This window comes from Pleurodeles waltl, chromosome 3_1 (genome assembly GCF_031143425.1).
Source record: "Pleurodeles waltl isolate 20211129_DDA chromosome 3_1, aPleWal1.hap1.20221129, whole genome shotgun sequence".
NCBI classification, from domain to species: Eukaryota; Metazoa; Chordata; class Amphibia; order Caudata; family Salamandridae; genus Pleurodeles; species Pleurodeles waltl.
This window is the reverse complement of record NC_090440.1, coordinates 1,602,522,697-1,602,536,197: the sequence shown is the minus strand read 5'-3', so window position 1 is coordinate 1,602,536,197 and position 13,501 is coordinate 1,602,522,697.

Below are 13,501 nucleotides of genomic sequence, written 5' to 3'. Positions count from 1 at the left end.
TTGAGTTGTGGGTCTTTTGTACTTCTCTGAAAGCAGATTGGCGATGTTTAACAATCCACCTAGGGCATTCTTTAGCAGGACTGTTATAGTGTTCCCCATGTCCAGCGCTTCAGATGATACCAGGTCTCTAATCGTTTTCTAGATTCGAAATAGGCAGGAGGAGGTTAGGAATACTCTCCCCCCCTTCCCAGGTCCAGGCCCGTGCTAACAATGAATGATCCCAAAAGATCCCAAAAGAACTATTGTTGTTTAAAATATATCTTTGAACTCGGATGTTAGACCTGATAGCCTTAGGGTGGTCACCCCTGACTTTTTGCCTGCCTCCCTCCACTTTTTGGATACTGTTTTTGCTGGTTTTAAGACTCTGCTCACTTTACCACTGCTAACCAGTGCTAAAGTGCATATGCTCTCTCCCTTTAAACATGATAACATTGGACCATACCTGTTAGACTTTTCATCCTTGGCGTGGTCTCCCTTAACTTTTTGCCTCAGTTTCCCAGGTTGTTGATGTGTGCTGGACTCTGTGTTTGCTGTTTTTGTTACTCTGGGCACTTTACCACTGCTAACCAGTGCTAAAGTGCAAGTGCTCCTATACAAAATGTGTATGTAATTGGCTTATCCATGATTGGCATCCTTGATTTACTAGTAAGTCCCTAGTAAAGTGCACTAGAGGTGCCAATGGCCTGTAAACCAAAGGCTACTAGTGGGCCTGCAGCACTGGTTGTGCCACCCACATAAGTAGCTCTGTAATCATGTCTCAGACCTGCCACTGCAGTGTCTGTGTGTGCAGTTTTAAACTGTAAATTCGACCTGGCAAACGCACCCATTTGCCAGGCCTAAACCTTCCCTTTTCTTACATGTAAGACACCCCTAAGGTAGGCCTTAGGTAGCCCCATGGGCAGGGTACAGTGTATGGTTAAGGTAGGACATATAGTAATGTGTTTTATATGTCCTGACAGTGAAATACTGCTACATTTGTTTTTCACTGTTGCTACGCCTGTCCCTCTCATAGGTTAACCTGGGGGCTACCTTTAAATATGATTAAAGTGTAGATTTCCTTGGGGAGCGGATAGACATGTGGAGTTTGGGGTCTCTGAGCTCACAATTTAAAAATACATCTTTTAGTAAAGTTGATTTTAAGATTGTGAGTTTGAAAATGCCACTTTTAGAAAGTGAGCATTTTCTTGCTTAAACCATTTCTGTGACTCTGCCTGTTTGTGGATTCCTTGTCTGGGTCAGTTTGACAGTTGGGCTGGTTGCACCTCTCACTAGACAGTGACACAAATGGAGCTGGGGTGTAGCCTGCATATCCTGATGAGCTATCTGTGCTAGGAGGGAGGGGAGGAGTGGTCACTTACACCTGAGAGGGCTGTGCCTGCCCTCACACAATGCAGTCTTCAACCCCCTCGTGTGTGTCTGGGGCCTGGCCTGGGCAAGGCAGGATTTCACAATCAAAAGAGACTTTGCTTTGAAGTAGGCCTACTTCAAAGGAGAAAATGAGTATAAGAAGGGCACCCAAAACCACAGACTTTAGAACACTTCTGGAAACCAAGAGGAACCTCTGCCTGGAGAAGAGCTGAAGAGCTGAGGAAGAATAGCTGCCCTGCCTGTGACTGTGCTTTGTGGAGCTATCCTGCAGTTGCTGCTTCTGCCAGAGTAAGAGGGCAAAGACTGGACTTTGTGTGCCTTCCATCTTGTGAAGATCTCCAAGGGCTTGATTTAGAGCTTGCCTCCTGTTGTTTGAAGTCTCAGGGACAGAAAAGACTTCTCTCTGCCAGCACCTGGAGTCCCTGGAGAGACTCCTACTCTGCCCTGTGGTGCCCATCCAGTTCCTGGGACCCTGAAAGGAGAAGCTGGCAGCCTAAGAGGAAGAAATCCACACACAGAACACCGTGCGGGGAAAAGATCGACGCGACTCCGATCTGCGACTGAAAAGTCAACGCACCTCTGGCTTCCTGGTGGAAAAACGACGCTCGCTTGCAACGTGACCCAAAGATCGACACCCGGAGCTGGAGAAACAATGCACAGCATCTTTGACGGAGGCTGGTGAGATCGCAACCCACGCTTCGTGGTTTTCAGATCATCGTGTGGCTGGATTTCCAACGCAAGTACTGCTGGGCATGTAAAAACGTCGCAAGGCCTGCCCGGTGCCGAGAGTGCAGACCGGATCCACGCATGGATCTCCTGCAGAGAAAAGAAACGACGCACGCTGACCTGACTGAAGGAGAAACAACGCAAGGTCTCGCTCGTGAGTGATATTGACGCATCACAAGCCCTTTTTGATGCACACTCGCCTGTGCGGGGTTATTTTTGACGCGCCCAAGGTACACTTCCACGCTAACAGTGTTAGCATTGTGTTTAAAATGCCATGAAGACTCTTTTTGGTTTTTAATTGATAACTTGACTTGTGTATTGTGGATTGTTGTCGTTTTGGTCTTGTTTTGTTTAGATAAATACTCTCTATTTTAATAAACCTGTGTTGTGTCATTTTGTAGTGTTTTCATTAAGTTACTGTGTGTGCTGGTAAAAATACTTTACACCTAGCACTCTGGAGTTAAGCCTACTGCTCGTGCCAAGCTACCAAGGGGGTAAGGAGGGGTTAGCTGAGGATGATTCTCTTTTATCCTGACTAGAGTGAGGGTCCTTGCTTGGACAGGGGGTAACCTGACTGCCAACCAAAGACCCCATTTCTAACAATACCCAATTGGATTTTTTAATTTACTTATAAGTCCCTAGTAAAGTGCACTACATGTGCCCAGGGCCTGTAGATTGAATGCTACTAGTGGGCCTGCTGCACTGATTGTGCCACCCACTTAAGTAACACCTTAACCATGTCTCAGGCCTACCAATGTAATGCCTGTGTGTGCAGTTTCACTGCCAATTCGACTTTGCATTAAAAAGGACTAAAACTCCCCTTTTTCTACATATATGTCACCCCTAAGGTAGGCCCTGGTAACCCATAGGGCAGAGTGCAGTGTAGACAAAGGGCAGGACATGTACCTGTGTAGTTTACATGTCCTGGTAGTGTAAAACCCCTAAATTCGTTTTGCACTGCTGTGAGGCCTGCTCCTTTGATAGGCTAACATTAGGGCTACCCTCATATACTGTTTGAGTGGTAGCTGCTGATCTAAAAGGAGTAGGAAGGTAATATCTAGTATGGCCTGAATGGTAATACAAAATCCTGCTGACTGGTGAAGTTGGATTTAATATTACTATTTTAGAAATGGCACTTTGAGAAAGTGAGCATTTCTCTGCACTTAAATCCTTCTGTGCCTTACAATCCACGTCTGGCTAGGTTCAGGTGACAGCTCCCTTGTGCATTCACTCAGACACACCCCAAACACAGGATGCTCAGCCTCACTTGCATACATCTGCATTTTGAATGGGTCTTCCTGGGCTGGGAGGGTGGGGGCCCGACACTTACATGTCAAAGGGCAGTATCCTGCCCTCATACAAAGGACTGCCACACCCCCTACTAGGACCCTGGCAGACAGGATTGAACTGAAAGAGGACCTTGTTCACTTCTAAGCCTCTCTTCGAAGTCTCCCTCACTTCAAAGGCAGATTTGGGTATTTAAACCGGGCCTCAGCCCCTAACGACTCAGACACTTTCTGGAGAAGAGAACCTGAACCAGAATCTGCAACCTGCCAAGAAGAACTGCCTGGCTGCTCAAAGGACTCACCTGGCTGCTTTCTGTAAAGGACTGCTGCCCTGCTGTTGCCTTGCTGCCTTGCTGCTCTCTGACTGTGCTGAGAAGTGCTCTCCAAGGGCTTTGTTAGAGCTTGCCGCCTGTTCCCTGAAGTCTCAGGACCAAAAAGACTTCATTCCTGCAAGAAGAACTCCTTGTGCAGTGAAAATCAATGCACAGCCTGCCAGAAATGACGCACAGCCTGCATCGCAGTGAAAATTTCACCTCATGTCGAACCGGAATGACGCAGCCTGACTTCGCAACGAAAAGATCGACGCAGCACCAGCGTAGCGACTTGAAATTCAGCGCACGGCCCACTTGATCGACTCACAACCACGCCGGAACGACACAGCCAAACTTCCAGAGAGGAATCGAAGCAGCGCCTGCCGTGCGGTAGAAATTTCCACACAACGCCCACCAGATTGACACAGCCCCCGTGACTTCGTCCTGTCAGCGCTGGAATTCAACACATCGTCCCCGGGACGTCTGAAAACCCTGCAACCAGAATAAGATCCAAGACCGAGCACCGGAAATCAATGCAAAGCCTTCCCTGCGTGAAAAATAAATGACGAATCACTGTGTGCGGTACGAGAAATCGACGCACACCTCCCTGTTTTTCACCAATCTTCTCCTCTGCAGTTCTTTGCAGACATTTTGAACACAAACCAGGTACTTTGTGCTTGAAAGAGACATTGCTTTTAAGACACTAAAGTCACTTTATATAATTTTTGCAGTGATATCTCAACACATACTTATTGCATTTTAATCATTTTTACCTGCATTTTACCAGATAAATATTATATATTTTTCTAAACACCACGTGGTGTATTTTTGTGGTGTTCTACTGTGTTATTGCATGATTATTGCACCAATACTTTACACATTGCCTTCCAAGTTAAGCTTGGCTGCTCAGTGACAAGCTACCAGAGGGTGGGCACAGGATATTTTGGATTGTGTGTGACTTACCCTGACTAGAGTGAGGGTCCTTGCTTGGAAAGGGGGTAACCTGACTGCTAACCAAAGAACCCATTTCTAACATCGGCCCTTCTGAAGCCTGGTTGTTTTCAGTTTAACTTTCCACCCACAATACAATGCAGCACTTGCTGACTGAAAGTCCCACAGCTACTTCGTTGAGGCATGTTTGTGATTTCTCACCATTTACACAATTCCTAAAAAATGTTTGCTAAAGTGCCTGCTATTTGTTAGTACATGAACATTTCAGTGAGGTCATCTGTAAATTAAATTTGTATTTCAATTTGAATTTTCTGTGAAATTTTAAACCCCTCCATTACTCCACATTAATTCTGTTTTTCCCTAGCTGATTGCATGCCTTCTCTTTTTAAATTTATTTTCAGGTCCTCAGTTTGATTTTACTCCTCATTCATGCCAACCCAATTTAGGTGCAAGACTTCCTATTCTTTAAGTTAAAAATTATGTTCTGCTAGTTTGTGTTTGATTTTTTATATTTTAGAAGTCTCCCTCTTGCGTTCTCCAAAATGGTGGCATCTGTCTGTGAGCTTTACTTGTGTGGTGAGGATTTTACATTCTTTGATTTGAGTGGATAATCTGTGATCTATATTAGAAAAACAGACAGAGATTGTGGTACAAGTCTATTTGACAAAAGACGAAAACAAAAAAGTGATGAGTGGAATGGTTGAAATAATCTCAGCCACTGGTGATTACTTGGCCCATATCCAAGCTCATCATTTTTGTAGACCATGGCACCTCAGACAGGAGACAGACATATGTAAATTAGCTTTGGTCCTTCTCCAATATGAATAGTCTAGACTAACTGCCAGGCCAGGTCACCCCTGAACCCGAACACATTAAACCACAGACCAGTTTCATCCTCTTAGGGCTGCTTCATTAGGATACAGCTTGGCACCAGTGACAAAGTGAACATAAGACCGACATCTGGATGTCCCTGTTCTGTTGCACTTCGGCCAATGTACTGAGGAATACAAAAAAGTGATCCTGAACTGCTCAGTTTAATCTCATTCACTGGTAATCACTCGGGTCGCATCCATTCCATTTTTTTTACCTGCCATACCACCTCAGATAAAAACCAGCCAAATGCAAATAAGTCTTGGCCCTGCTCCAATAGGATCAATCAAACAGTCTATCTAGAATGGCATGGTGGGTGAAAAACTATTGACTGGAATGGTCCCTGATTGATCACCGGTGGCTGAGTTAAATTCAAGACTTTGATCCATCATCTTGTTGTTTGTTGTAGTAGAGGCCCTAATTGAAACAGATATGCCCAGACATAGGAGCTGTGATCATTGTGCCATAAGACTTGACCTGCACCATTCTGATGAGGACAAAATACGTTGAAACCAGTCTGTGGTTGCGTGTGCTCCCTTCTGAAGGGAATTTGCCTGGTAGTTCAGCAAACAATTTTCAGCAAATCAGGACCTGTGCTGATTTTTGTGGGGCACGCCTTTGTCCAAAGTGGCGTGATGGATGAAAAATTATGGACTGGAATGCAGCCCGAGCAATTGTCAGTGGCTGAGACTAATGCAAGCATTTCATCAATCACCGTATCATTTATGGTACTTGACAAATTACCACATTATATGAGTGTTACATTCAGCAAACATCACTTTTTTAGTCAAATTAGTCAAATGCTTTTTGCAGGCTTGTTTTTTTTTTAGACCATACTTAAAATGTTAAGAGTGAAATACAAATCCCCAGAATACACAAGCGGTTGACTATAATTTCAGGACTGATGACTACTTGACATGGTATTTAGCCTATTTTTTCTGGATCTTCCCTGCAGATTTCCTTCACACCTATATTCAGATATATATTTGCTTATTTCTGTGTGGTGTGCTTTGCCATGCTGCTGATATCATTTCTGTCAGCTGCCATGTGGGAAATGAGCCAGAAGAAATGCCTTGTGCAGGGAGCACAGCAGTGTATGCTAGGTTGAGGATTGTGCAATGCATTCTCTCTGCCTAAATGGAGCTATATTTATTTATTGAGCTGATATTTTGAGCACTGTTTAATTATTTTTTATGACTGGACAAAGTGATGATATTGCATAATATCACCCCTTCTGAGAGTATAAATGTCTAATTCTGATAAATGTTCAATAGATTCTAAAAGTGGAATGAAGTATACAGGGTCAAGACTGATTTGCATATGGCTGGGTTCAAACCCGAATGGCATGGCAGGCAAAGATACAGATGGATTACACCCAGATCTCTGACTGGGGGTTAATGTTTGATTTGTTCTGCTTTACATGCATCATCGGTTGTTTTTGCAAAGCGCCACAATAGCATAAAAAATTCTGATGCTATTGTCCTAACGACCACCATGGTACACCATATTGTAAATATGGCGCACCCATGGTGTGGTTAGGTGGGGCAGGAGTGACGCAAGAAAACTGGCGTATCAGTGCTGATGCACTAGTTTCTTGTAAGTATGCCTCTAGATTCTGCAGCTTTTTCAAAGCTCATTAGTATCTCAAGATGTCTCTTAGGTTACAAGTTTGGCTTACCCTTTTGCCATAATGTAAAATGTAAATTTCGCAATTGCATAGCACACTACTCACCCGTTAGGGTCTCAAGGTGCTGTATGCATACTGCTGTGGAACCCCTCCCTGTGAAGCACCCACTCCTGGGCAACCCCCAGGGTGAAGCCAGGGATCCAAGTGCTGTGAGGGCCGGTGTGGAGATTAAGTAAGCTATTGCCCAGAGTTACACCCATTAATTAGATTAGGCACCAAGGTGAGAACTATCTGATGCAAGGGAATTGAACCCTGGTCCCAAGTCACATCTCTGTATCAGGGTCTGCCACTATAACCATTGTGCCACACTTCTACACTAATCAAACAGTCACATTTCTCAAGTTGTATTTTTATCATATTTTTGTGTATGGCCATTCCTTGATAAATTCTCTGTCAAAACATTTTTAATTGCCACTAGTTTCGATTTGGATTCTGCAACTGCTACTTTTTAAACATTTCACCCTGCAGTTTGTATTCTGTACTTAACAAGGCTTCATCATACGTAAGCTGTAGAATACCCCACACATGCTTACCTTACGGGGGTAATGGACAAGTGCCTAGATGATAGTACTAATATTTTATATTTTTAATCCTACATTCTAGACCAGGGGTTTTCAAAATAGGTTCAGATTGGCTAGAGCATTTCCATAGCTTCAAGATATTTAGATAGGAAACATTTACATGTAACAAGTTGAAATGGAGATCATCTACTTCTTTTGTTTTGTTCAAAGATTTGTTATTATTATCACTTTGAAGTAAAGCAAAACAGTACAGAAAAATTCTGAGATTGTAGTCATGAAGATAGGTACATAATTTTTTGTGTTGGGGAACCATTGCTATAAACTTCCCGTAGTTGTAATGAAAGTAAAGTACGAAGTAGAAATCAATAAAAATAGAGAAGAAGAGAAGAGAAAAGTCTGAAGAGGGAACTTTGTGATTGAAAGGTAGTGAAAGGAGAGTAGAAAGATCAAATTTCCTTTATTCATTTGAGTTGGTATTAGATAGTACTGCTAGGCCACATTGGAGGGGAAGGTCCTCTAATTGTTTTCCTAAAGAAGACCATGTGTATCGTCTCATGATGGTTTCCCAGTAGCAAAGTAGTTATCCAAGGAAACCCATATATGGTTTGTTTGTGATTTCCATGGTGTGTTCTGTAGTGCAATGCGGTTGGCTCCCTCTGATTTGTGTTAACCAATTTAGCCAGGGTGTGAAGGTTGCTTTATGTGTAGATTTCCAATTACCGATAATCAATTTGATTGTGGCTGTCAGTACGAGATCGAGAAGGAGGCGGTCTGACTGGTTCTTGATGTTAGGGTCCAGAAAGCCTTTGATCAAGTATGAGAACTCTTTCTCGGGTTGTATATGAAATAGTTTGGAGATAAAAGAGAACACTTTGTTCCATAAGGGTTTTACATATTTGTTTGGGGTAGTTTGTATTTTTGTTTATCCTTGACTTCCAGTATAGAGTTTGGCCTTCATATTCAATGTTCGGGTTATGCCAGAAAGAGCCTAGATTAGAAAGCATCTTTTACGTGGCAGTTTACTGTCACTACGGATCAGAGCATTTTTGGTATTCTTAACTATGCATTTACAGTTAAGAGGATGTTTATTGGTAGTAGTAAGAAGGGTGACTGGGTCTAGGTTTCCTAATATGGATTTCTCTACTTCCAGCCTCCCTGAAGTATAGTTCTCTGGGGTAGGGAACCAGTATGAGCCTTCTTTGGCCAGAAAGGCCGTTTGGTAGTGACTTAAATTGGCTAGGTGGAGGCCTCCTAGATTATTAGTTAGTCTTATATTATGTGAGCTATTCTGGGTTTTTTGTCTTGCCAAATAAAGTTGTTAATTGAGTTGTTTATTCACCATTGAAAGGCGTTGGATGGCCTTAGGGGTAGCATACTCATTAAGTAGTTAATGATTTGGGTTATCATCATTTTTATGATTTCAATGCAGCCCCACCAGGTAATCGATTTTGGTGACACCAAATTCAATACCTAAATATTTTATATAATATTTTATATAATGGGGTTATCAGGTTAGGCCTGAGTGTCCTAAGAAGTCTTTCGTTCTTAGCGAGTTCAGGCATTTAACTTCAGACTTATCCACGTTTAATTTGTAACCTGAGACTCTTGAGTATTGTTCGATTGTTTCCATGAGAGCTTTGATGGAGGAGTGGGGATTATCTATGAGCATTGAAATATCGTCTGCCTAGGCAGATACTTATATTATCTTCCCATGGAAGTCGATTCTTGTTATGTTGGAATTGTTTTTAATGTCTAGAAGTAGCGGTTCAAGAGCTAACAGAAAAAGCAAGGGAGAAAGTGGGCATCCTTGTCTAGTTCCTTTTTCTAGTTTAAGTGAAAGAGACAAGAGACCATTTGTCGAGATGCGGGCTCTGAGGTTACTATAAAGAGCCATGATCATCTTTATATAGTTTTCACCAAGACTAAAGACTCTAAGTGAGTGCTCTAGAAAAATCCAAGAAACTCTAATGAGTGCTTTTTCAGCATCCAGAGCTACTGCAACAGAAACAGTTGAGGAGTTTTTTGCTCTCTCTAAAACATGGTGTAAGAGCCAGGTGTTGTTGTTAGATATCCTGTTTTTCAGGAATCCTACTTGAGAATTACTGATTAGATCTGGGAGAAAAATATTTAGGCATTTGGCAAGTATAATTGCATATAATTTACAATCTAAATTAATCGATGAGATAGGTCTATGGTTTTTAGATAGTAGTAGTAAGTCTTTCCCCTCTTTAGGGATCACAAAGATATTTGTTTCGACAGCAGTACAGTTGATGACTCCAGAAGTAGCATAATTAATGAATAGTTGTGGGCTGGAGTGATTGGGCAAATGTTTTTGTAGAATTTAGCATTGAAACCATCAGGGCCAGGGGCTTTGTAGTCTCTTGGAGCCTGATTTATGAAAAGTGAATGCCCCCTTTGCATCATTTTTTTATGCAAGAGCGGTGCAAACGTACAAAATATAGGCCCATATATATACTCTGCTTGCGCCGGATTTGCGTCATTTTTTTTACGCTAATTCGGCGCAAACCTAACACCATATTTATACTTTGACTCCCGATCCCACGAACGTCACAATTTCGCAGTGTGTGTCATTCTCTGGATGCGTGAAACCGCCTTGCGTTAATGACATGCAAGTGAGGCGTCGAAAAAATTACTTAAACACCTGTGCGACATATTTATCCAATCGTGCAAAAATCCCCCACAGGTGGGAGGTGGAGTTGAAAAATGACGCACAGCCCGATTTGCGTAAAAAATTAACGCCTGGGTCAGGGCAGTCGTTAAAATGGGGCAAACACACCAGTACGTAAGGAAAACCCATAGAAGCAACATCAGAGCTCAAAAAGGAAGACATGGAGGTGCTATTCATGCAGCATGCATGAAGACGCAGAGCACAGGACCAACAGTAGCAGCATCCACAACACCAGCAGGGACCCCAAAGGCAACGCAGAAGGCAGGAGAGGATATTCCAGACCAGGGCAACCCTTCAGGGCCTCAGGGAACATGACATCATCCAGCGGTACAGATTAAACTGGCAAGCCATACAGCAGCTGCTGCACCACATTGATCCACAGTTGGCACCCAGCTTGCAGACACCCCACATCATTCCACCCGAGACCAAGCTGCTAGCTGTCCTCCACATGTTGCCAAGTGGCTCTTTCAAACCACTGGTGCCCTGGTTGCTGAGATCTCACAGTCCTCATTCTCCGCCTTCCTACCCAAGGTACTGGACTCCATCATCTCCCTCACACCCCGCCACATCAGCTTCCCCAACACACAGCAGAAGCAGCAGGAGACCAAACAGGGCTTCTACCAAATCAATGGCTTACCACACGTGGTTGGTGCCATTGACTGCACACATCTACGGATTGTGCCAACTGCTGCAACCTAGCAACTATACTGCAACAGGAAGCACACACACTCCATCAATGTGCAGGCCTTTGAGGATACTTTGCCACCAACATCGTGGCAAAGTATCCTGGGAGTGTACATGATTCATTCATCTTCCGCCACTGCACCATCAATCAACACTTCCAGGATGGACGATATGGAAATGGCCTACTTGTTGGTAAGTACAGAAACCTACTTATATACACACTGCACAGCAACCCTGTGGCCAGGAAGACACTGAGGTTGTGACACTGCTAGTCATGTTTGATATCCTGACCCAATGGGATACACACTAATAGACAAATGACAGATGCAAGTAACAACAGATGCCACTCCAGAGACACAAGGGACAAATTTAAAACCACACAGTGACAATGACATGGCCTTAACTGGCAGTACAACTTGGAAGATGAATCTTACAATATCACATCAATAACACTCAATCACACACCCTTCCAACCAATACGTACTGTGTAAGGGGTGTATAATGTGGTTCACTGCAGGTCAAACACCATGACACACATAGCATGATGATGATGACTCAAATGAAGGTGACATGGAATCTTTGAGGCAGTACCAACATCTCACATCACTCCTGGGGTGACATTTCCCACTAGCAATAAGGAAATGGACTGTGCTAAGAACACATATTGATGTGACATTATTGTAAATTGCACATTGCTACACAGAGGGATTGAGACAATTACACATATACACAAAAGATGTACAGGCATATGGACCTTCTGACACTTAAACCTTCACCCCTACAGCAAAGTTAGCCAGTTTACCTGGACCAGGTTCAGTAGTGTAGGTACACGTATGCACATGAGCCAACTCGGTGAGGGCACAAAAATAGGTTTGCATAGAACTTGTCACTCATGGGATATTTGTGCATTGTCAATTGTCAACACTTCAGTGCTGCAAACTTCTGAAGATGTGTTGCACATTGTCACCTAGCCAAATCAAAGGGCCTCACTGTTGTTTTTCAAATGCTATTACATATGTTGAATTGGATGGGATGTTCAGGCCACATAGTGCAACCGTGTTACCACCACAGTGGAATCGATTCTTTTTGTGGAAGTATCATGTCACCTCCAGTGAAGACACATGGACACTTCTTTCACATGACATAATGCTTGGGTGATACACAATGCACTCTAAGTTTACAAATATACAGCTGTTATCCGGTCAATCAGCCAAACACCAGTTTAGATAAAGAAACAACCCAATGCTGATAGAACATCCTAGAAGCCTAGGATGCCACACAATAACACAAACACACATGAGTCACAGCCGACACAAGATAACAACTGCCATGCAAAGTTATAATCAAGGTGCAAGCAACATCCAAATATTTACACTCATTTCTCTTTCAGGTGATCAGGGGTATGGGATCCAGCCATGGATCATGACCCCATTTGCAAACCCAAGCACTGCAGCAGAGCGTGCCTATAATGAGGCACATCGGAGGACACGCACCATAGTAGAGAGGACTTTTGGCATCCTGAAGTCAAGATTCAGGTGCCTCGACATCACCGGAGGCAGCCTCCTATACTCCCCTAAAATGGTGTGCAAGCTAATTTTGACCTGTGCCATCCTGCACAACATTTGTGTAAGGAGGAACATTCCCCTCTATGAGCCTAACCCACAAATGCCTGAAGAGGAGGATGAGGAGGATGCTGTTCGGCAACATGAGGGGGACCATCAAACACTGCAGTAGGATTGCTTCGGAGACAACACATTGTACAAAACTTATTTTAACTATAGTCACCATCACCACTTTCTTACCATATGTCATTCAAACACCTCACTTCATCACTCAATCATGGTCTGTGTAATTATTTATGCATCACATGATCCCTAGGAATCATAATCAGAGTTTAGCCTCATGGAGCATTGCAGAAATACAGATTAGGATACTGAAAAAGCCACATCACATTTGATGGGTATGAATGTACACCCCACATCACACACAATGGAAATTACATATGTCCTGTCTTATTCATATGTGAAGGGCAAACTCAGAGGACTACATCTCTGAGACACATCCATGTTGCCAACATGGGCCATTGCAGCACATGACACACAACTAAGACACCGTCAATTAAATAGTGTTTCATACATGAGGCAGTAGGGGCCAGATGTAGCAAAGTTTTGCGAGTCGCAAATGGCCCGATTCGGATTTTTGCGACCTCGCAAAATCCGAAATGGGATGCATAAATCCCATTACCGAAGTGCAAATAGCGATGCAAGCCATTACCGACTCGCAAAATTTGTGACCTGATTGTGCGACCCACAAATAGGAAGTCGCAATTTGCGAGTCGCAAACCATATAAAAAGCCAGTCGCATCTGGGTTACTCAAAATGGCTGAACTGTATGTGATAGCATGGAGG